The 26,150-nt window shown below is 35.7% G+C and overlaps 1 pseudogene; it reads left to right on the top strand.

Moving 5' to 3' along the window:
* Positions 1 to 11,062: 11,062 nt before the first annotated feature.
* On the top strand, positions 11,063 to 23,909 carry LOC113194254 (gametocyte-specific factor 1-like; annotated as a pseudogene).
* The last annotated feature ends 2,241 nt before the right edge of the window (positions 23,910 to 26,150 follow it).

Here is a 26,150-nt window from a genome sequence, read left to right as displayed (position 1 = left end):
GACTAGAACAAGAATAGTAATATTAATAATACCACCACCAGTAATAAGTGTTAGAAATAATTTCAGCCTGGCATAGTGGCACACTCCTGTAATCCCAATGGCTTAGGGGGCAGGGGAAAAAGGATTGCAAATTCAAGGTCAGTCTCTCCAATTTAGTGAGACCCTGTCTCAAAATTAAAAAAAAAAAAAAAAAAAAAAAAAAAAAAAAACAGGCTGGGAATGTTGTTCAGTGGTTAAACACCCCAGGGTTCAATTTCTGGTACTGAAGAAATTAAAAAGAGAACTAAGAATAAAATAGTTTTTTAAAAAATTTTTACATAGCCTATTCCCTTCTCCATTTCCCACTGATAAGTTTGTATTATAATCTCCTTTTATGATGACTCTCCTTTATTTCTAGTTTTAGAAGTATGTATTTTTATCATCATTCCACATTTTAATATCACTTGTGTTTTGTCATCTGAAACTTGCTCTCCAACAGATTCCTCTTGGAAGTGCTCACAAGAACAATATTCTCTCAGTTTCTGAGTTCATGTGTGAATCAGTTTGAGTCTATTTTAGTTATAATTCTTCTCAATATAAAGCTCTTATTTTACACTTTCTGTCCTTGAGTTATTAAACATATCTACATGTAGCTGTTTATTCATTTTCTGGAATAAAACATTGCCCTTGTTGTATGATGGTGTAAGTTATATGCTTTTGTTTTTCAGATGCCCAAAGGATACTTTTTCCCTTTTGATTCCAGGAGTTTTCCTGAAGTAAGGCTTGATGTTAGTCTTACTAACATCATTCCATAGTATGTTAGTTTATGACGCACTCTTTCTCCCCTCCCCCCACATAGGAGATGAACTCATTGTCAGTTTGAATGTTTACAATCATGTTTGGGACCATGGTGGAGATGAAACCAATGTCAGCCAAGGACAGGTTGTAGAGGAAGAAGTACAGGGGGATATGGAGGTGGGTGTCAGAGTGGACGACCAGGATGATGAGCAAGTTCATGGACAGGAATAGTCCAAAGAGGATTGGACTGTTCCTATGAGAAGGTTCTGCTCCTATGAGAAGCTCATGAGTTCAGAGACACAGGTTAAATTTTGATGATGCACTCTTTCAATAAGAAGTTTCACATGGTTTTTTTTTTTTTAACTTCATACAAGTTTTCTTTAATTACGCTTTTGAGTATTTATTCTTTTTTCTTACTTTGCTTTTTTTCTCCAGAGATTATCATCTATGTGGTGTGTCTTCTCTGCCTATCTTCAGTGTTACATTTTTTTTAAGTTGGATTTTAAATTTTAATTTTAGTCTTTTATTTTCTTAAGGTAGTATGAGCTATGCTTACTTTATCCTTATATGATCATTCTTTATAACTAATTCTATCTTAAGTTCTCTCACATTATTTCTGGCTTTATTTGAATTCTAATGTATGTCATGCATTTAGACCTTATGTCACATTTGAATGTTTTTAAACCTGTTTGGAAATAGCAGATTATAATTTTGATCTGTTTTACAGGCATATAATTCTTCATGCTTATGTCTTTTGTACGGATATTATTCTCCTCCTTATTTTCTTTGCATCTTTGAAACTTTGAATGAGATTTAACTCTGACACCTTTTTGTTGCTCATTTTTAAGTAAAATTGTTTTCCTGAACTTTTAGAAGGGATCCTGGTTCAAAAGGTGTTTGCCAGCTTTACAGAGCTGTTGCTTCTAGTGTTTGTGTATAATATTCAAAAACCTGGTGGCTTGTCTTCTGAAACTTTTTGGTTCTGTTTCCTTTTCCCACTCTGACATCCTCTTTCCTCCCTGCTACTGTCCATAACTGGGCCAATTTTGAATCTTCTCCTGGCAGTTTGGCCCTCTGCCCTGGAAGGAGATTCTTATAGGGAGGTGACCAGCGCCTCCTTAGGGGGGTTCTTCTTCCTGCCAAGGAGGGTGTACGTTACCTAAGAAATTAAAATCTAGAATAATTAGTGAAGAACAAACAACAAAGTCAGAATTAGACTTAAAGAAGGGAGCACCTGAAAGATCCAGTCCACACAGGAGTTGTGGCTAGACAATTAGAATATGGCTCCCGTAGTTTTTTTTAAGGGGGTATATCAAGGGCAGGAATAAGGTTCCAGGGGTAGAGTCTTGCTTTGTGATGTCTTGCAGCCAGCAAGTTGATTGGTATCTTGGTAGGCATGTCACACCCATCTCAGAGGTTTTTGTGGGGCTACAGCAGGTCACCCCATCTCTGGTGCTGTGTGGGACCAGACAGAGCCTGAGTAGGGTTTACAAAGTGTTTGGGCAGTCAGCCAGAGGAAATGTCCATTGGAAGTTCCCAGACACCAGATTCTCCTATTCATTAGGCTGTGGTGAGCGATATATTCCACACACAACCCATGGACAGATTCTGGTTGATCCTTTTTCAAAAGGTCACAGGGGCTAGATAGCTCCACCTCCTCAGACCTTAATATGGGCCCTTCCACTAACCACTTTGGCACAAGTAAGCCCTCTCCACTTGCAGCTGCTGTTCTGTAATTGACCCACTTTATGTTCCTAATGTCTATTTTACACATGACTGTACCCAAGAACACTAGTCACCTCATTGCTCCTTTTTGCTGCTTCTGATAAAGTTGTTGGAATGGAGGTGTTGCATCTGTTGGGGATTTATCCCTGCTTATATTTTAGGATTCAAAGGAATATTGTGTGGCCGAATTTTTCTATAAATGTCGACTGTTTGTATTTTTATTTTTGCTTTCCACTATCACTTTATTCCCTGAATGTTCCAGTATAGACTACTTTTAAAATCAGATAAAGGTATAGCTAAGGTATAGATACAAATGCAAATAAAGCTACAGATAGAAGTACAAGTACCGATATGGATACACACAAATAATCATCAATATGCATAGATATTAAATAATAAGCAGAATAAACTTTGAAATACATATTATCTGGTTGATGAGATTATGGATGATTTTTATTTTTTATTACAGCTGTTTCTTTAAATTCACATAATAAAAACAAAAATACAAACTACTGCTCACAAGTCTACCAGAATGGCTTATAACTGCTCAAGGGTATGTAGCAATTGCCCCTTTCCAGGATTCTACCGGCAACTAAGCCCCAATCACATCAAATCCAATTATCTCCCCGAATTCAAATAGTTGTACTTTAACCTCCTTTAGAGTAAAGGAAATGGCTCTGTTCATTTTCTCCAGCCCTATGGTTTTTCATGTAAATTCCATGTTTTCAGTGTGAGTATTGAAGCCCACTTCTGTTATTCCTTTAAAAGCCTCTTATGTCTCAACAATGTGTAGTTTTTGCTTTTCAAACATTCTTCAGTTTTTAGACAAATATTTTCAATAGAATATCACAAAAGCTTACTTGGGAGCTATAAAGTCAAGAATTTGGCTCTCTTCCAGAGTTATTTTTTGTTCTTTTTACCCTAGGGCAACCAATCTTACACTCAAGTTCTACTTTAATCATGAAAGCTACAGATTTCAAAGACCAAGAAGAAAAAAAAAAAACAGAGTAATATTTCAAAATGTTACCGATTTTCATTTCTTATACAAGTCATTTTCTGAATGGTGGTTTTTACCCCTGTTTATAGTTAATGCAATGTTGACTTTAACTTTTTGGTGGATATTAGTTAATTAACTGACTACTGACTAATTGTTTGGAAAATTAATCATTTGGTCAATATAAGACCACTTCATAGAAGTTAGAGTCTTTATTACAGCATCTTCACACCATCCTACCTGTCATCAATTAAATTTAACTGTTGCTGCTCTAAAGAGCAAACTGACAGAAGCAGCATCAACTACTAAAATAACACATTTTAAGGTTTTCCTTCTTCTCATGATATTTCAAAAGGATTTTTAAGATACAAAGTCTTGGGCTGGAGTTGTGGCTCAGTGGTAGAGCTCTTGTCTAGCATGTGTGAGGCTCTGGGTTCAATACTCAGCACCACATAAAACTAAATAAGTAAAATAAAGGTATTGTGTCCACCTACAACTAAAAAAAAAAAAGTCTCCAGAAAAAATAAATCTTGTTTTCCCACTACCAATTCCACCCAACCCACTTTTCCTATAAGTTTAATTATGTAATATAATTGGTATGAATCATTCAATAGGTTTTTGTAAGTGGATGTTCTGGAATTCTCAGCTGGAGAGAAAGGAACTGCAATGGTTTCAAAATGGTTTCAAAAAGTCTATAATGTCAATCTCAATAGACTGCTAAATGGAAGGCTAACAGCACTGCAAATCAAATGTTTTTGTCATGCAGTTTTAATTGTTGACAGTTTTCAAAAGCCCCTATTCATATCATAGAAGACAATAACAATGTTAATGAAAATGAAGCAAGCCTAAAGTGGAACCACTCATGCTACATTCCACATCACCAAACCAAGACTTAAGTTGTTGGCTTATAAAGTCTCAACAGATAAATCAAGAGAAAGATGATAACCAAGTCCCCAAACAGGCCAGTTTTCAAAATCAAACAAAACAGAAAAGATAGGTAAGTTACAGCAATCAATCAAAAGAGGCCCAGTGAACCTGAAGTGGCTTAGTAAGGATCTCCCTGTGCTTTAACCTGTGCAAGGAACTTAGCCTGATAATAACTAATCAGCTTTTGGCATAGTGTGTTTCCTCATTTCTGCTAAATCTGCCTTACAAAAGACAGTCCTCTGCCACACCTGGCAGAGCTCCTTCTATTTTCTAGACTGAATGCTGCCTGATTCCTGAATCACTAAATGGAATCCTTAAAATGCTTCAAGCCAATTGCGTATTTATACTCAATATATTGAATATTTTTTAACAATGATAATACTTACATTTGTGTAGTAATTAACAATGCTTTGCATATATAGAAATCATTTGATTCTAGCAGTATATGCAATCTAAGTGATCACTGAGTGTCTTATCACATGTCAGGCACTAAGTTGGGCATGGAGAGGAGAGAAAACTTCCTGTTTTCCTTAAGGTTCAATAATTAAGATTATGAAATATACTCACAATAGACAGATTAACAGTAGAAAAAGCATTTGCATTACATACGTATGGGAATCCCACAAGCAAATCTTGAACAAGAGTTGGATTACTAAAATTTTTCCAGCTAGCAGTGGGGACTTGGGACTTCTGGGTGGAGATGGTGACAAGTTATGGGAGACTGAGGAGAGGAAATGTGTGGTGAATAAGATTGTCTATTTATGCAGATAAAGAGTCTTTAGGTAATAAAATTTGTCTCAGAGGAACCCATCAGGAGAATAAGAATTTATTCTGTGACAAAGAATATAATTTTATTCTGTGACAAAGTCTGTCAGCATGGTTTCTCCCCTCCTGAGTTATCTTCCCTGGTCAATGGGATTCCCAGGGAGGGGGAACCTGGTCCTTTTGGGAAAATGTATCTTTAGCATATAAGGGAACTTCAGAGAAAATCCCTGCATTTGCTGTTCCTCAATGCTGTCAGACAGAGGTAATCAGCATACAAAAGTAGCATGTTTAGGGGTGACATTCTTGAGCTCATTGAAGTATAAGACAGAGCCAATAACCCAATGGAAAAGGAGACATATCACTACTCTTGAAAGAATGAGAAAACAGTGCCAGAAAGAATAAGAGATCTGACTAGATTGCTGATGGGAAAGTTGGTTGTGTTCACTGAGGGAGAATATGATTTCATATCAGCTACTAAAACTCCCATTAAACCATTTACTCTAATAACAGGTCTCTATATTTATATTTTTTTCATCTATATTAAAATCAAAAGTAATGCTTCTGGCTGCAGAAAATATGCTTTTGATGGAAGAAAATTTTCATGCAGATTTCTGTCTCTAGAATAAAAATATTTTTATGCCACAGTCAAATGAAAACAAATCCCCAGTTCTGAATTGGCAAACTTCTGTCTATGCCGAATGTGAGTATGTTGGGGTATGAAGAAGCAGAGGAAGGAGAGCCTTTTATCCCTGTACTGGGTTTGCTAATCCGACACTATTCTGGTGCTCATTACCTATTCAGTGACTCACTGGCCTATCAGTCTACTGTAGAAATAAAAGCTGCATTTACTTTCCTTTCTTTAATCTCCCTGTTCTTAATTGCCATATTGACAAAAAAGAAACAGTTGTTTACTTTCCAAATTCTCTGGAGCACCAGCCAAATTAATCCTTTTAAGCAGTGTTTCTTCAGCTCCAGAAACAAGCAGCATGCAAAGTAGCAAGAGGCTCCCTTAAGAGGCAACAAATACAAGATGCCTCCACATTAACCTTCACAGGGAGCCCTGAAGGCCTTTGCTTCTACCTGGGAAAGAGCCAAAACATCCATGGGGCAGGGGGTCCAACAGACTGCATTAAGGAGTAGGATAGTTAGGCAACTACCTGAGCATCCATCTGTCAGCAAAAGCCTCAGAAATACAGTGCATCTCCTCTCCTAATGCCATTCTCTCTTCTTTTTTTGAGAATAGGATCCCCATTTTGTTCTCAATAGTAATTTGTTCATTGAATCATGATCTGTCTGGATTGATCTTAATGTTACCTTAATATTACCTTCTTCTTTTTCTCTTGGCTACTGTCTAAGATGGTATTTTGCATTATAGCTAAAGGTGGCTATTGAACCAATTCTGGAAAATAGTATGAAAGAAAATGTGAGAGTAGTGCTGGTAGGTGTTGGTACCCGCCCCCTTCTTAGTCCTTCAGGTTTGTAACGTGTGCTATGATGCTCTGCCCACACCAGCAGGTGAAGAGAAAGGCATTCCAGAAGAACCAAGACCTCAATGTCACATGGACATGATCAGGGCAAAGAGGGTGGGAAGAGATTCCAAGAAGAAAGAATACTCTATGTACACCCAGAGCCAAGAAGCATCATAGAAAGCTGAAGAACTACTGTATAGCAACGGATAGCATGGCTGAAGCATGAGTCTGGGATTGGCAAGAAACAATAGGAGAGATGGTGATCAGATCAGGATGGTATTATAAGTTATAGTAAGGAGTTTATATTTTACACTAAAAGTAAATTAAAGCAATTAAACACTTTTATTCAGAGACAGAACTAAATTAACATCTAAGAATGGGAGTGCATTGGATTTTAATATGGAAGGGAGGAACATAGAAAGCGCAGTTGTAATGATTTTAATGAGAGGTGATAGGGGCCAGAGCAAGGCTAGTGATGGTGGCAGCAAAGAGAATTGGATGGGCTGTACTGCTATTTAGAAGGCAGAAAGAACAGTAGCCTAAGAGCAAATGCATAAAGCAGGAAGGGACAAAATTCACTCCCCCGCCCCATTTCTGGTTCTGGCAGCTGGGTAGGTATAACAGATGCCAAGAATCTCAAAATCAAAATGTAGTCTCCATAGACTCCATGGGATGAGCTCCATAAACTAAAATCTTAAAAATTATGTTATGTATTAAACATGAGGAAAAAGAAAAGTTATGAGGAAGGTTATGATAGTTTGGCTTAGAAATAATTAAGAAAATACATAGAATATCACTGAGCAAATTTTTTAGAAATAAAAACTTTCTGGTTTTTTCTTCTATGGTATGAAACAAGAAAATCTGAGTAATGAAGCATGAAAAATAGTGACAGAAAGGAATTGCAGAGTGTAGTTCAATTTTCTGGGGAAAAAATTTAAGTCAAATATATATGGGTGCTAAGTTCATATGACCAAAATTTGAAAGATAAAAGTAACAATATAGGAGGTAATGAAGCCAGATAATATTAGCATCTATGATTTTCATACTGTAGAGAAGGGAAGAAATTATTCTACTAATTTTTCAGTACAGTCAAGTCAATTTACTGGCCTCACTTTTGCTCTCTAAATATCCTTTTTGCCATATTACATAGCTCCACTATGAAACAGATTTTAATATTATTCAGTTTGATGATCAACTTGAGTACATTGTTCTTACACTCTATTTCTAATAAGTGTTGCAATCATTCCAGCACCTGTTCAATAACAAATATCCATCAGACAATATTTTTAAACACTAGCTCACTGTGAACTTTCATTATTTGGCTGAGAAACAGTGATAGGTTACCATAACTAGACATCCTTTATATCATGACTTCAACATAACAGGGTCATTCAGATCAGAATGACATTACGAGAGCAATTGTACTGGTCTCTCCCCTGTTACAGTCATTATCTTTGGTCATTCTATTTAAATGCATCATTTAGTTTGACAGCAAATTGTATGACAGAATAAAAGGGACCTTGGGGTAAAAAAACATCCCTAAGTCAAACTGATTTAACATCACATAACTTCAAGGTTAACTCTGCACAATCAGTGGCTACCTTGCCATACCTCCTGTACCAACAATGCTGGCATTGCTGAACCTGGTCACGTAACCTTGAGAGTTAGAGAAACAAAGCAAGAGGTTGCTAATGTCTTTAAAGATGTATACCTAGAAAACTCAACAATTATTAAAGAAAAAAACCTGTCCTTTTCAAAAAATATATTTCAAAAATAGAAGTAAGAACCAGTGGTGTTTAGGATTTTTAATGTCCTTAAGTGTAGGTATGAAGTTACATATACTTGAACTTATTGGCTTTTGTCACTGGCAAGCTATATAATTTTGAGGGGAAAATGATTCAATTGATTAGTGTCACTATCCTTATCTTTAAAATTGAGACTATAAAACCTATTTACAAAGTTATTTTTAAGGATTAAGTAAAATTAAAAACTCTACACAACAAAAAGTACCAACAAAAATAAGGGAGTAGTGTTTATTAATAATCTGATTGTTATACAACTAATAAGGGAAATGATACCCCTTAGTCAACAATAATATTTAAGTACAAGATTAAGTTTAACAAATGGGTAATTACTTCTGTATTCTCTCTCACATGGTGCATAAATCTAGAAGTGTCTTCAATTAACATCAATTCTCATGTATTTCCATTTTCTCAGTTTTAAAATTTAAGTGAATAACACAAATTTTTAAAAAAGGAAAATGTCACATACATACATATGATTCCTTACAAATTGACTCCTGTGTCAGTAAGAAACTGTATCTTAAATTTCAAAAACACAGGGCCACTTAAGTTCTTCTATTAGGAATTTATCCCTTGATAATTAATAAAACATTGTTTTCAAAATACCTGGGACACTTAACATATCCATAAGTATAAGATATGAATGTTTCACTGTAAGCACATGAGGTTTTCTACTGTCTTGTAGAAAACAGAAAAGGATAGCTCAGAGTGACAAGACATTAGTAGAAGAGATTGGGTTAGGTTGGTGCCTTAGTAAACATAGGATCACCACAGACTTGGAAATAGGGGGGAAAAGAATACATTCACACACATGCATGTACATATAGACCACATATACATTTATTCATGATAGATGGATAGATAGATTGATTGATTTCACAATTTTGCCTAAGGTTTCAAAATCTTAGGTTGGGATAAAGTCTTGATACTTGCTATAAAGGATCATTCTTGTGAAGTTGTGCACCAAGTTTGTTGAGGGCCAAGAAACCACCTTCCACATGCGGCATCTCATAACTAAGGATGCCCCCAATGATCCAATAAGGAACACATGACTGAAGTGGCATCAACTGCAATTTCTTGTGAACCTGAATTTTTCTCTAATCTAGTTCAATTTAGTGGATTCAAAAATACAATCATCTTTGAAGTAAACTCAGTCTTTTTCAGATTACACCTCAGTTCTGATTCTTCTTTGTCCCCAGGCTACTTTCTAAATTGGTATATTGCAGGAGAGAATATCAAGCAAATTTTATTTATTGAGGGCCAGCTAGTATAATGTAAGCTTTATTGGCCAGAGTGTCTCTATTACAATTGCTCAGCACTGCTGTTATAGCAGGAAGCAACCTTAGACAAGATGTAAATCAATGGGTGCCACTGTATTCCAATAAAACTTTATTTATAGATACTTAATATGAAGTTCAGTTTTCATATAATATTCAAGTGTTACAAAGCATTGTGATTCATTTTCAACCATTTAAAAATATAAACAACTATTCTTAGCATACAGGATATACAAAAATAGGAGGCAGGCCCTGTCTGGCCTATGGATTGGAATTGCCTTGCCCTGGTATACTGTAAACTGAGTGGGAGTAGTGTACTGGTTCTTGGATTATGGGAGAGGGAGAGTTTATAACCTCAACCTAATCTTGGAGCATGTTAGCTGGTGACCATTCACCCAGGGCTCACCTATTTGTTCTGTAGCCATACCCCTGTGATCTTAAAAGTTCTCTTAATACAAACCCTTACCCCATCAGACCGACACAGCTTCCTCTCTTATCACTGTTTCTGAAGATCCCATTGAATCTCTACCATATTCTCCATCTTTTCCTCATTCCTGTACAGTTCTGACCACATCAAGACCTTAAACTAGTGTCCATGTACTTTGGTACTGAAGGAAATAAGTACATATAAATGAGAATCTGTCTCTACCAGACCAACCACCTCTGTCTTAATCATGCTAGGCTGTGGCATGTTGGCCAGAGCAGCTCTGGAACATCACCTTCCCAATAGAGAACAAAATGCTGACCACAGCTACAACCCCTCTACTTAGGTTTTCTGCCTACCTGTGCACTGAACTTCCCCTGACCCTGCGGCTTTGAAGCATTAAAAGATAGATTACAAGTTCTATTACCTTGTTTCCCAAACTCACATCCTCATTTCAGAGATAGCATTGGGTTTGTTGTTGTTGTTTTGTTTACTTTGTTGTTGTTGTTGTTGATGAACCTTTATTTTACTCATTTACTTATATGTGATGCTGAGAATCGAACCCAGTGCCTCACACATGGTAGGCAAGTGCTCTACCACTGAGCCACAACCCCAGCCCAGCACTGTTCTTTTATTCTTAACTAATGTCAAAATAAGGGATAACTTGAGAAGAAAAAATCATTTTATTAATAAAAAGATTACTTGAGCAAGTTAAAAATGTGATACCCTTAGTATATAGGATTTGATGGGTAGAAATGAGGATATTAAAAACATACTTGAATTTGTAAATGTCACATTCAATATTAACCTTTAATGAACAGAAGTTTATTTCTCACAATTCTGGAGGCTGGGAAGAACAAGATCAAGGTGATCTGGCAAGAGCCTTCTTGCTGTATCATAACATGGCAGAAGGCATCACAGGCCAAAATGAACAGGTTCTTGACAGGCGTAGTCCACAAGCAGATTGGTTTTCTTGTAGGCAAGGCACAGTGAAGCACGTCTATAAATCTTTTTTAAACCCTTTAAAATATTTGTCCTGTGGGAACTGAGGTCTAATCTCTCACAATTAATAGGGACTAAAGGACTTCTGTAATTCACTAGTGAAATTATTTTACATGTTAAAAAACTCTAGTTAATTTTTTTAAAGAGAGAGTGAGAGAGGAGAGAGAGAGAGAGAGACAGAGAGAGAGAGAGAGAGAGAGAGAGAATTTTTAATATTTATTTTTTTTTAGTTCTCGGCGGACACAACATCTTTGTTGGTACGTGGTGCTGAGGATCCAACCTGGGCCGCATGCATGCCAGGCGAGCGCGCTACCGCCTGAGCCACATTCCCAGCCCCTCTAGTTAAAATTTTACTTCTATAGTTGATATACTAAGTTTTTAATTTCTTAGCTCTTTCCCTTTTACTGAAAAATTTAAAAAGCACAGTAGCTGAAAATTAAATTAGATTAAAATAGCTGAAATAATCTATTTTGTAAGTCTATTTTGTTTGGGGGGAAAATACATTCTAAAATATCACATTGATCTGTATCTTATTTTATATTTTTTTAAAAAAACTGTTCAATTCTAAGGTTACAGAATTTGAAAATTCTTTAATTCTTATTAATCAGAACATTTTCTTTAATTTAGTTCTGGAAACCGATAAAAAGTTATTAGCTGTCAGCAGCTTTAATGCCAATTTATTAGAGGCCCTCACTCGGTGCCTGCTGATAGTTATTGTGAAGGCTGAAAGGTTAACAAGAACGGGCTGCTACAAACCACCTTGCCAGGTGTTTTTCCCTGCAGTTAATGGACTTGAGCCAATTGAAATTATCACTCTAGAACAAGTCATAGACACTCTTAATCCTCAAACACAAACATGGATACAAGAAAAAAAAAAAAGACTGGGATTTATATTGTTGCTTTTTACCATTGTCAAACTTGGAACAATTAAAATGTACTATAATTAATCTCCTATTTGTAAATGCAGGCCTGACAGCTCAAAAAAAGAAAGAAACCTTTTAAAATAATATGCATATATAACATGTTCCATTAAAATAATAATAGTCCCTTCAATGAAACAATGTCTTGTAAAACCTCTCACACTCTTTAAAGACAATATGGTTAAGGTCTACATACGTATTAGCAGCTCTAAGTTCTTTTAATTGCTGGGTGTTTGAATCCAAATAGTTGTAATGACATAATCAGAATCAGCCAGAAGGAATTTGAGCCAGGTACCATGGGTATTTGAGAAATGCATGCTGTTTGGGGGGATTGAATATGTATTTATCCAGTGCAGAATGGAACAGATGGCAAAGCAAACAGGTAGGAATTTGCTTTATCTTACAGATATTAAAGTCCACTGATTATCCCTAATTATTTTAGGACTTCAGTATATCTGAAGAAAGACAAAGGTAACTGAGAAAGAATTGAATGAATATGGAATTCGAGGGCTTTATGCTGTCAGATGAAAACAGAGGGATTCTATCCCCTGTGCCAATCTTTAAGAAGCACATGAAAACCTAGATAGCAGCATTTGAAACTCAATACGTAGATGAAAATGCAAAGAAAAGAAGTGCTTTAATTGTATAAAATCCAAAACTAAACAAGTGGGAACAAGAGAAATGAAAGTAGACTGGTTGTAATAGAAGAGAAAATTGTTCACGCCTACCCTAACATTAATGTGCTCATCTAGTGCCAACATCTTGGTTTCTAAATACCATTCTCCCCATAAAGGAAATAGAGTTTCTTGAAGAAATGGCTTATGCAAGGAAAATCACATGGGAGTTTAAAGGTTCTTACACTGTCAGAAAGCAAGAAAGTACTCAATGATTATAAGGGACATGAAAATTTGTTTTTAAAAAAGCATAGGGACTAGCTTGAAATATCCAGCTGACCAAATTTGGGACATTTGAGCATTTAAGAAAAGAACATAATAAATTATTACATAATGGAATTTTTAAAGGTCAATAAAATATACAGAAAGTAGGGGAGGAAAAGCTCTTCTTAACAAAAGAATTCCAGCTAAAAAAATCTGGAGTGGAAGGATTCCCACATTCTGCAAGTGTCACCCAACAGATTATTTATGGATTCTGAAGAAAAAAAAGATACTTTTATAATAGTGGCAGCATCTTAACCAAGAAATTGAAGTGAGCATCATTAGTCATGGAACAGAATAGGATATGTACCTTCTGATAGGATGCAATAGGAAACCATAAAACCCACTAAGGCTACATAGTATTTCTGTAAAATAATATTTAACCTGAGACTGATGAGAAAAAACAAACCCAAATTGCAGAACATTTTACAAATCAATTGGCCTGGATTTATCAAACTTATCAAACCATGAAAGATTTTTAATGGCTATATATTAACTATGGAGACACAACAACTAAGTATGCAAAGTATGATTCTTGACCAGATACTAAAAAAGTAAATAAGTCACCAGGTATGGGAGCTTTTGCCTATAATACCAACTATTCCAGAGGTTAAGGCAGGAGAATCATTTGCATAGCATGCATAGAGAAGAAGCAGGATTTAAGATTGAACCTGGGACTTGGAAGTCTTGAATACCATGCTAAATTCACTGGGCTTCAAACAATAAGGAGCAAGTATTTTAATCAGTGTTAGCCTGTCTTTACTGTTTTCCAATGAACTTGATGCTAAATATTAAAGTTTCAAAAATTCAGTTTCTCCAGATCTCAAGGAGAAAGCAATTTAATTTTCTTTATAGCCATTTTTTCTTTTGATTACCCAATATGTATTTTCTATATAGTTGTAGGTTATTTTCAATTATCTACAAAATATGGGAGCACAAGAAAGGATAACCAAAAATGTATTCAAAAATCACACTGTTGAATTAGAACCACAGCTTGATTCCCTGAAGAAAAATTGCTACATGGAGCAGGTTCATAAAGATGTCTCTCAGACAGCAAGCCAAATTCTCTTTAAGGAATTATCCTGTTACCAATGTGAATGTTTTTACCATTCAGTCAGCTCAGGGTTTTGATCCAATGCCTCTTAACAAGAGTCTCTGGCAAGAGAACCATGATAAGCCAGATAAAAGAGGTACAAACACATTTTCTTTTTTGAGGTAAAATTTGTTTTAATTTTTGTAGAATTCAAATTTAGAAGTAACTGGTTCCACTAAATGTTTCCCTCTGTTACTGTATATAAGCAATAAAGTGTGAGGGAAGGGAAGATAAAATCTAATGGTTTTTTTTTTTGACATTTTAAGTACTGTGGGTGACAAAAACATTTTTTAAAAAATTAAATAAATACCATAGGTTTGTAAGAAGATGGCAGATTAGAGAAAAGGTGTACTTCCTAGCCGTTTCTTAGTTCAAGATTTGAAAAGTGTGAAGCCTGCTCTTCAGCAAGGTCAGTAACTGAGGGAATTCAATGAAATTCAATATTGAACAGTTAAAGAAACCACACAGAGAGTCAGAAATTTCAACCATAAAATAAGAAATAATAAGTCAGAGATGTGTCAGCTTGGCTGGTGGTGGTAGTGGTCATGGCTACTAAGGGGAGAGGAAGTACAGGAAGAGAGAGAAAAAAAATGTGCAACAACAACAACAAAATGTCCTGGGGGATCCTGCAAAATAGAAAGGAAGGCTATCTTAATAAACCCAATGTCAGTGCAGGAAGCTTTTGAATGAAAGATGACCAAAATCACTGTGCCCATGGGTGGAATGGCTGGCAGGAATCAGGGTTGCCAGCAGTATGAACCACTTTTTTGCCTTGCAGCAGCAAACAAAGACAGGAGAACAGGAACTCATAAAGGAAGTTGCCAGTCTGGCCAGCAGTGGCCTAGCGTAGAATCCAGGGTATGGCTGGTCCAGTGTGACTGAAACAATACAGAAAAAATTGTGCCTGGGCAATCCAGAAACAGGAAGGATAGAGTGCTCCCTTTCTTTCTGGTGTTTCATAAGATCTATTGGGAAGATGCCAATAACAGGCAGACAGGAGTATTTGAATTCCAGGTCTTATCCTGAGTAATTTACATACATAGTGGCGAATGTGATACCTGTGGAGGGTTAGACTGCACACTCTGACAGTGGAATTTACAAAAAGTCCCTGAGACCTAGACATGCAGTAGAGATCAGCATCTCCCCAGCAAAAGAAAGTGGGATCAAATCTCAAATACTCTCCAATAGAGTCCCAAAGGTCGAAACAACTGAATCCCAATTAAATTCCAATTTAGAACTCTGTACCCGCCCCATTATTGGAGTACATCATTTGTTAGCATTTCCCATTCTATAGGAGACAGGAAGCTGAGACCTACTACAATAATAAACATCTATCTATAATAAAACAATGCAGATGGTCTTAACTCCCCAAATAAAAGACATAGATTGGTGGGATGGATTAAAACACAAAATCCAACTACATACTGTTTGCGAGAGATTCATCTCATAGGCAAAGATACAAATAGGCTAAAATTAAAATCATGGAAATAATGTTCCATGCAAAGGAGTTTAAAAATAACCAGGATAGCTATTCTCACATTAGTAAGAGCAGAGTTCAAGCAAAACTTAATCAGAACAAAAAAAGAAAGCTAACTACATACTGGTAAAGGGAACAATCCAACAAGAAGATATAATTTTACTATGTACCTATGCCCCAAATGACAATTACATTTAAAAAAATACTTCTTGGCAGCAGAATAAAATAGAAATTATGATTGCTGTATGTATATAGGTGACTGTATGACCAATGTGGTTCTGCAATCTGTACAATCAGAAAAATGAGAAATTATACCCCAATTGATTCAAATATATGAATTGCCAAGATCATTATAATGTCATGTGTAGCTAATAAAAAAAAAACAATAAAAAATACTTCTTGACATTAAGTCACAGATAGACCCTAATACAATAACATTGGGTGATTTTAACACACCCTTACAACCAATAGACAGGTCATCCATATAAAATCAATAAAGATAGGGTGAGTGTCTCATATTATTTTTTGTGAAGTTCTGTTTGATGCTTTATAAAGAAAACGGCCAGGTTTAAAGATGGACTAATTATGCCAAATGCTAGTGTTTGGAGAAAATTTATTGAAAAGATTATTCAGCAGTCCCTCCTGTGAGTTGGAGGAGCCCTTCTAAAGGTATATAAGTACGCACATAAAGGCCTAGTAACCCTGAGTGCAAACTAGAATCCCCTGAGGAATGGAACCCTTTTTAATTTTATTTTTATGGATTTTTTAAATAAATGAAAGCGGAATGCATTACAATTTCTATTACACATATAGAGCACAATTTTTCATATCTCTGGTTGTATATAAAGTATGTTCACATCAATTCATGTCTTCATACATGTACTTTGGATAAAGATGTCCATTACATCCCACCATCCTTGCTAACCCCGTGCCCCCTCCCTTCCCCTCCCACCCCTCTGCCCTATATAGAGTTCATCTATATCTCCCATGATCCACCTCCCTACCTCACTATGAGTCAGTCACCTTATATCAGAAAAAACATTCGGCATTTGGTTTTTTGGGATTGGCTAACTTCATTTAGCATTATGTTCTCCAGTACCATACATATACCTGAAAATGCCATGATTTTATTTTCTTTTATTGCTGAGTAATATTCTATTGTGTGTATATGCCACATTTTTTTTGATCCTTTCATCTACTGAAGGGAATCTTGGTTGGTTCCATAGTTTAGCTATTATGAATTGTGCTGCTATAAACATTGATTTGGCTGTATCCCTATAGTGTGCTATTTTTTAAGTCCTTTGGGTATAGACCAAGGAGAGGGATAGCTGGATCAAATGGTGATTCCATTCCCATTTTTCCAAGAAATCTCCATACTTCTTTCCAAATTGGCTGTGCCAATTTGCAGTCCCACCAGCAATGTATGAGTGTACCTTTTCCCCACATCCTCACCAAAACTTATTGCTGTTTGTCTTCATAATAGCTGCCATTCTGACTGGAGTGAGATGATATCTTAGAATAGTTTTGATTTGCATTTCTCTAATCTCTAGGGACTATGAAAACTTTTTCATATGTTTGTTGATTGATTATACATACTCTTCTGAGAAGGTTCTGTTCATGTCCTTGGCATATTTATTGATTGGGCTATTTTTTTTTTTTGGCATATAGCTTTTTGAGTTCTTTATATATCCTAGAGATTAGTGCTCTATCTTATGTGTGAGGGGTGAAAATTTGTTCCCAAGATGTAGGCTCTCTATCACCTCACAGATTGTTTCTTTTGCTAAGAAGAAATTTTTAGTTTGAATCCATCCATTTATTGATTCTTGGTTTTAATTTTTGTGCTATAGGAGTCTTATTAAGGAAGTTGGGGTTTAATCTCACATGATGATGATCAGGGCCTACGTTTTCTTTTATTAGATGCAGAGTCTCTGGTTTAATTCCTAGGTCCTTGATCCACCTTGAGTTTTGTGTATTGTGACAGATAGGAGTTTAATTTCATTTTGTTGCATATGGATTTCCAGTTTTCCCAGCCCCATTTGTTGAAAATGCTATCTTTTCTCCAATGCATATTTTGGGCTCCTTTGTCTAATATAAGATGATTTTAATTTGTGGGTTGGTCTTTGTGTCCTCTATTCTGTACCATTGGTCTTTCAGTTTGCTTTGGTGCCAATACCATGCTGTTCTTGTTACTATTGCTCTCTAGTATAGTTTAAGGTCTGGTATAGTGATGCCACCTGCTTCACTCTTCCTGCTAAGGATTGCTTTAGCTGGGTCTCTTATTTTTCCAGATGATTTTTATGATTAGTTTTTCTATTTCTATGAGGAATGCCATTCATATTTTAATCAGACTTGCATTAAATCTGTATAGTGCTTTTGGTAGTATGGTCATTTTGATAATATTAATTCTGCCTATCCAAGAGCAAGGTAGATATTTCTATCTTCTAAGGTCTTCTTTGATTTCCTTCTTTAGGGTTCTGTAGTTTTTATTGTATAGATCTTTCATCTCTTTCTTTGATTCCCAAGTATTTTTTTATTTTTATTTTTTTGAGGCTATTGTAAATGGGGTAGTTTTCCTCATTTCCCTCTCAGAGGATTTGTCACAGTTATACAGAAATGCCTTTGATTTATGGGTGTTGATTCTATATCCTGCTACTCTGCTGAATTTATTTACTAGTTCTAGAAGTTTTCTGGTGGAGATTTTTGGGGTCTTCTAGGTATAGAATAAAATTATCAGCAAATAGTGCTAATTAAAGTTCTTCTTTTCCTATATGTATCCCTTTAATTTCTTTCGTCTATCTAATTGCCCTGGCCAGTGTTTCAAGAACTAAATTAAATAGAAGTAGAGAAAGAGAGCATCCCTGTCTTGTTCCAGTTTTTAGAGGAAATGGCTTCATTTTTTCTTGATTTAGAATGATTTTGGCCTGGGGCTTAGCATAGATACAGCCTTTACGATGTTGAGATATGTTCCTATTATCCCTAGTTTTTCTAATGTTTTGAACATGAAAGGGTGCTGTATTTTGTCAAATGTTTTTTCTGCACCTATTGAGATGATCATATGATTATTATTTTGAGTCTATTGATGTGATGAATTACATTTATTGACTTCCATATGTTGAACCAACCTTGCATCCCTGGGTGAATCCAACTTGATTGTGGAACACAATCTTTTTGATATGTTTTTGTAATCAATTTGCCATAATTTTATTGAGAATTTTTGCATCTTTGTTCATTAGAGATATCGGTCTGAAGTTTTCTTTCTTTGTGTGTCTTTGCCTAGTTTTATGATCAGGGTGATATTGGCTTCATAGAATGAGTTTGGAAGTGCTGCCTCTGTTTCTATTTCCTGAAATAAATTGAAGATTATTGGTATTCTTCTTTAAAGGTCTTGTAGAACTTGGTTGTGTATCCCTCTGGTCCTGGGCTTTTCTTGGTTGGTAGGCTTTTGATGATGTCTTCTACTTCATCACTTGATATTGGTCTGTTTAAATTGTATATATCATCCAGATTCAATCTAGGAAAATCATATGACTTAAGAAATTTTTCAATGCCTCCAATATCTTTTATTTTATTGGAGTATTCGTTTTCAAAATAATTTCTAATTATCCTCTATATTTCTCTAGTGTCCGTTGTGATATTACCTTTTTTATCACATATGCTGGTAATTAGATTTTTCTTTCTCCTTTTCATTGTTAGTGTAGCTAAGGGTCTGTCAATTTTATTTATTTTTTCAAAGAACCAACTTTTTGTTTTGTCAAATTTTTCAATTGTTTCTTTTGTTTCAATTTTATTGATTTCAGCTCTAATTTTAATTATTTCATGCCTTCTACTGCTTTTGCTGTTGATTTGTTCTTATTTTTCTAGGGCTTTGAAATGTAATGTTAGGACATTTATTTGTTGACTTATTCTTCTTTTAAGGAATGAACTCCATGCAATGAACTTTCCTCTTAGTACTGTTTTCATAGTTTCCCAGAAATTTCGATATGTTGTGTCTATGTTTTCATTTACCTCTAAGAATTTTAAAATCCCCTTCTTGATGTCTTCTACAACCCATTGTTCATTCAGTAGCACATTGTTTACTCTTCAGGTGTTGGAGTGATTTTTATTTTTTATTTTGTCAATGATTTCCAATTTTATTTCATTATGTTATGATAAAATGCATGATGGTATCTCTACTTTTTTGAATTTGCTAAGAGTTGCTTTGTGGCATATTATATGGTGTATTTTAGAGAAAGATCCATGTGCTGCTGAGAAGAAAGTGCACTTGATGCAGGTTGAAATATTCTATGTATGTCAGTTAAGTCAAAGTTATTAATTGTATTATTGAGATCTATATTTTCTTTCAACTTTTGTTTCGAAGATCTATCCAGTGGTGAGAGAGGTGTGTTAAAGTCATCCAAAATTATTGTGCTGCAGTCAATTTGACTCTTGAACTTGAGAAGAATTTGTTTGATGAACAGAGCTGCCCCATTGTTTGGGACATATGTATTTATGATTCATATATATTGTTGGTGTTGGTTCCCTTGAGCAGTATGTAATGTCCATCTTTATCTATTTTGATTAAATTTGGCTTGAAGTCTACTTTATTTGATATGAGGATGGAAACCCCTGCTTGTTTCTGCAGTCCATGTGAGTGGTATGATTTTTCCCAACCTTTCACCTTCAGTCTGTGTATGTCTTTTCCTATCAGATGAGTCTCCTGAAGGCAGCATATTGTTGGGTCTTTATTTAATCCAACCCGTTATCCTATGTCTTTTGATTGGTGAGTTTAAGCCATTAACATTCAGGACTAAGACATGGTTTGTATTCCTAGCCATATTTGTTTATTTTTGTTATTTAACTTGATTTTTTTTCTTTGATTAGTTTTTCTTTTAGGGTACCACCTCTCTCTGCTGATTTTCATTGTTTTTTGTTTCCTTTTCATGGAATATTTTTCCAAAGATGTTTTGTAGTGCCGGTTTTCTAACTATAAATTCTTTTAACTTTTGTTTATCATGAAAGGTTTTTATTTTGCCATCCAAACTAAAGCTTAATTTTGCTGGATATGAGATTCTTGCTTGGCATCCATTTTCTTTCAGAGCTTGATGTATGTTGTTCCAGAATCTTCTAGCTTTCAGGGTCTGTGTTGAGAAAACTGACATTTTCCTAATTGGTTTTCCCCTATATGTAATCTGATTTCTTTGTCTTGTGGCTTTTAAAATTCTCTCCTTATTCTGTATGTTGGGCATTTTATTATAATGTGCCTTGGTGTGGATATGCTGTGATTTTGTACACTTAGCACCCTGTAAGCTTTTTGAATTTGTCTTTTCAATTCATTCTTCATGTTTGGAAAGTTATCTGATATTATTTCATTGAATAGATTGTTCATTCCTTTGGTTTGGACCTCTATGCCTCCCTCTATCCCAATAACTCTTAAATTTGGTCTTTTTATGCTATCCCATATTTCTTGAATATTCTGCTCATGGTTTCTTATCATTATCACTGTGTGGTCTACATTCTTTTCAAGATTTTTATATATTTTGCCTTTATTGTCTAATGTCCTATCTTCCAAGTGGTCTATTCTGTTGGTAATGCTTTCATTCATTTGAGCTTTTAATTTGGTTTATTGTTTCTTTCATTTCAAGGAGGTTTGTTTGTTTGTTTGTTTGTTTAGAACCTCTATCTCCCTGTTGAGGTGATCTTTTGCTTCCTGTATTTCTTTATGTAGTTCCTTGTCAAAGTGATCTTTCACTGTGCCTGTATTTGCTCTCTTATATCTTCCTTGAGTTCACAGAACATTTTAACTATGTACATCCTAAACTCCTTCTCTGTCATTTTTTCTGCTATGGCTGCCAATGATTCTAATAATGTGGTGTCTTGATGTGTTTGGGGCACTTTCTTCCCTTATCTTTTCATATTGCTTGTGTGTCTTCCTTTCTAGCTCTGTGGGTCCACTGTGTTATTGTTTTTACCCTATAGTTTTATAGTGCTCTTGGAGGGTCCCAAAACATCTCCTTTGTGGGGAAGGACAATGTTAACAGATCCCAATATCAACAATACACCACTTATGAACAATTCGTTGTTATTAGGTATTTACAGTTTAGTCTCAATGTACAGAAATGTTAGATTTAATTATTATCTATCATATAATCAGTAGTTTTGTAAAAGGTTTACAGTTTCTGTTGGTGGACAATGAACTGGGGGGGTATAGGATGATATACTGAGGAGGTAGGATGTGAGGATATAGAGTTACTATATCTTATGAAGTGTGAAAGATAAATCTAATGAACAGGGTTAGTAGCAAGAGAATAGATATTATGTAATTTAGGATAGACAAGTATGTGGGAAGAGAGTAGAGTACCTAAAACAAACACACATATGTATTTAGAAAACTACAAGCTGTTAAAATAGTAAAATCTGGAGGGGCAAAGAAAACTAAAAGAAGAAAAAAGAGACCAAAAAAAGGTCATGTACAGCACCACTATATTATATTATTCAGATGATTCAGTCCTCAAAATCCTATTTCATGCAAAGTTCTTGGTTTCACATATGTTGGGGATGTGAGTGCTGGCAGATAAAGGGGTAGAAGAAAAACAGAAAAAAAATAAGGAAGAAACCAGGATTGTTGCTAGTTTTAGAGATCCATATCTTTCCTGCTTCTCTTCTCATCCAATAGGTGGGGTTGTCTGTTTTAAGCTGGTGTCTCTGCCCTCAGAATGGTGGAGATAACCAAGGTGGGAAGGCTGGTCCTGGTTCAGGGTACCTGGAAGCAGGAAGTGACACCTGCCAGTCCCTGCAGGTAGACTGCACCTCACTGGTCTCTTTTTGGGGACCGCTTGTATGACTTGAGCGCCTAGTATTATCACCCTATCTTGCCTGAAGATTTCCCAGTTCCTGGTCTCTCTGTTAGGCTCCAAACTTTAGCCCCATCTCCCTCTCCCTTATCAGTTCCTATCTGAGGGACCTCTCACACTGGGGCTCCCATGTGCGGCGCTCTGGTCACACTGCACACCTGTTCAACTGAGAGCTGTTTTGTGTTGGGAAGCTACTGTGTTGGGTTACCACTGCTGGGGAGAGGGTAGAGTTGGAAACCTAGTACCTGGCCAGCTGTAGACCCATCTGGGAGCTTCCCCCAACAATTATGACGAGGAAGGTGAGCCAAAATGGAGACAGTCTGCTTCCAGTGCCAGGGTGTCTAGTGAGGTGGGGGAAGTGAGGCGATGGCATTGTGCTAAGGGTAGGTAGCAGCTGAGTGACCTGTGTAGGAGCGGAGCGAAGTCTGGGAGTTCTGCAGAGGTGCTGATAGATGATTCTGCTAAGGCCTTTGTGAGCCCTGTGTTGGCTAGAATTTGGGGCTTTGGGTGTTGGGAGCCAGGAGTCTGGAGTTCTGCTGGAATGCTGAGGCTCAGAGCCTTACGCGGGGTCACAGTGCTGGTGATCTCTGTGGAAATAAACTGTGTAGGGGTCCTCTAAAACTCTCTCAGATGTAGTATTCCAACTGGGTGAGATCTGGATCATGGAGTGACACAGAATGCTGCCTCCCTCTGGCCCACCATCTTTGTTCTCCCTGGAACCCTTTTTAAATGCTACGCTCAGCCAGTCTCTACTCTTGAGATTCTGATCCAATAGTTCTGGAGTGGCACCAAAGGATCTGTCACTTTAAAACTACTCAGTGATTCTCATGTACAGCAAGATTGAGAATCACTTCTCTAAGACTTCACTGTGACATTAAGACCTTCCAAACTCCTGAGAAACCATAGAACCTACAGTGGGAGGAGAAGAACTAATTAGAAGGCTTGAAAGACACATCGATTCTCATTGTTGACTGGAAGTGACACTTCCCTTAGGATTCTTGAGAGATGTCACTTTGAGAATAAGGCCTCATAGTGCCAGAAGACTTAAAAACATGTCCTTATGTCCTGAACCACAGGATGCCAGCCAGCAGGTTACAGTACCACCTAGCATCATGCAAAAGAAAAATCCAAAGATAGCTAAAAAGATGGCTAACTGCAAATACAATGCTTGTCATGTGGTCCCAATTGAATGGCTCAAGGAGCATGAGGCTAACTGTACGGAAAGAACTGCAGTAAATGACGAGCCATTTAATCTTCCAAAGGTTAGTTCTCCAAGTTTGAACCCAAATGAAAAACCTTCTAATGCTGCCCATCAGATTCCTGACACTGATATGTGGAATGAAGATAACATGCATCATTCTCCTTCATTCTTCAGACTTTTACTCCAAAACTACAGGTTTGTGAAAGTGAACCAAGAGAACTGAAAAAAGAGGCTATGGATAATAATGATCCCAACAACTATAAATTCTGGAGAAAAAGTCAGAAAAACTGATGGAGAACTTGTAAGTTGAAGAGCTAGCAAATAGAAGATTTAATTTTAAGTGTTTTTTTTTTAACTTTAGGGAAATCTTAACTGTCAAGTTTTAGGAAACAACTTTTGTCATTGGCATCTTAACTTGTTTATTTATTTAAATAAAGATTATTTTTCCAATTAAAAAATATTTCCAACCAAAATAATACTATAAATCAAAAGACCTAATAGGCATCTACAGACTATTTCACCCACAAACAGCTGAATTTACTTTCTTCATAGCAGTTCATGGAAGCATTTCCAAGACAGACCATATTCTAAGTCACAATGTAAGTCTTAGCAAATACAAAAAAATCAAACCAAATAAAATCCTGTGCATTCTATGAAGTCATAATGAAATAAAATAAGAAATCAAGAGCAAGAAAAATGATTAAAACCACATAAACAAATGGAGAATGAACAATAATCTTTTAAATTAGGACAGATCATAGAAGAAATGAGAGCCAAAATCAAGAAATTCTTAGAAAAAAAAACAGAAACAGAGATACAACATATCAAAATCTTTGGGGCAGTATAAAGGCAATTCTGAGAGGAAAATTTATAGCATTGAGTTCCTACATTTAAAAAAGAAGAAGAAAAAAAAATGATTCCAAAAGAAAAATCTAATGTTCAATGCCTTAGAAAAGGAAAAAGAAAAAACGAATTCCAAAATCAGTAGAAGATAGGAAAAAACAAAGGTCAGAGGCAAAATTAATGAAGTTTAGAATTTAACAAAAAAAATACAGAGAATGAAGGAAATAAAGAGTTGTTTCTTTGAAAAGATAAATAAGATTGATAAAACCTTCAGATAAATAAAATTAGAGATGAAAAAGGAGATATTGTCACAGACACTTCTGAAATTCAAAAGATTATTTGAAACTATTTTGAAAAAATTATACAATATCCTGGAAAACATAGAAGACATTGCCAAAATTTCTGGGCACATACAACTTTCCCAAATGGAATGCAGAAGACACAAAAAACCTAAACAGACCAATATAAAGTAATGAAATTGAAACAGCAATGTAAAACCTTCCAACAAAGAAAAGCCCAGAACCAGATGGATTCTCAGTCAAGTTCTACCAGACTTTTAAAGAAGAACTACTGCAAATCCCCCTTAAATTATTCCATGAAACAGAAGTGAACACTGATAAATTCACTTTATGAATCCAATATCATCCTGATACCAAAACCAGGCAAAGACACAACAAAGAAAGAAGACTACAGACCAATATTCCTGTTAAATATAGATGCAAAAATTCTTAACAAAATATTAGCAAAACTTAAGGCATTAAGAAGATAATATGCCATAAGCAATTGAATTTCATCCCAGGGGTACAAGGTTGGGTCAACCTACACAAATCTATACATACAATTCACTATATAAATAAAACTAAGGACAAGAATCACATAATCATCTCAATAGATGCAGAATTCAGCTTTGACAGACAAAATGCAGTACCCATTCATGTTAAAGAATGCTGAAGAAACTAGGGATAGAATATTACCTCAACATTACAAAGGCTAACTCAAAGCCTACAGCATACTTAATGGAGAAAAACTGAGAGAATTTTCTCTAAAATCAGGAACAAGACAAGAATGTCTACTTTCACAATTTTTATTGAATATAGTACTTCAAACTCTAGCCAGAGAAATAAGGCCAGAGGGAGGGAAAAAAGGGATATAAATAGGAAAAGAAGTCGTCAAATTATCTCTGATTGCTGATGACATGGTTCTATATCTAGAAGACACAAAACCTCTAGCAGAAGTTTCTAGAGATGATAAATGAGTTCAGCAAAGTACCAGAATACAAGAACAACATTCATAAATCCATAGCTTTTCTATATTCCAACAGTCATTATGCTCAAAAATAAATCAGGAAAACTATTTCATTCACAATAATCTCAAAATAAAAATAAAAACTTGGGAATTAACCTAACCAAGGAGGTGAAAGATCTCTACAATTAAAATTTTAAAACACTGCAGAAAGAAATTGAAGAACACCCCAAAAGATAGAAAGGCCGTCCATGTTCTTGGATAGGCAGAATTAGCATTGCCCAAATGGCCATACGACCAAAAGCAATATACAGATTCAATGCAATTCCCATGAAAATAAAGGACATTCCTCAAAGTATAAAAAAAAAAAAAAAAAAAAAAAAAAAAAAAAAAAAACCACACACACAGTCCTTAAGTGCATTTGGAATAAGCGACCCAGAAGAGCCA

This window comes from Urocitellus parryii, chromosome 2 (genome assembly GCF_045843805.1).
Source record: "Urocitellus parryii isolate mUroPar1 chromosome 2, mUroPar1.hap1, whole genome shotgun sequence".
Taxonomy (NCBI): domain Eukaryota; kingdom Metazoa; phylum Chordata; class Mammalia; order Rodentia; family Sciuridae; genus Urocitellus; species Urocitellus parryii.
This window is presented reverse-complemented; position numbering and strand designations above follow the sequence as displayed.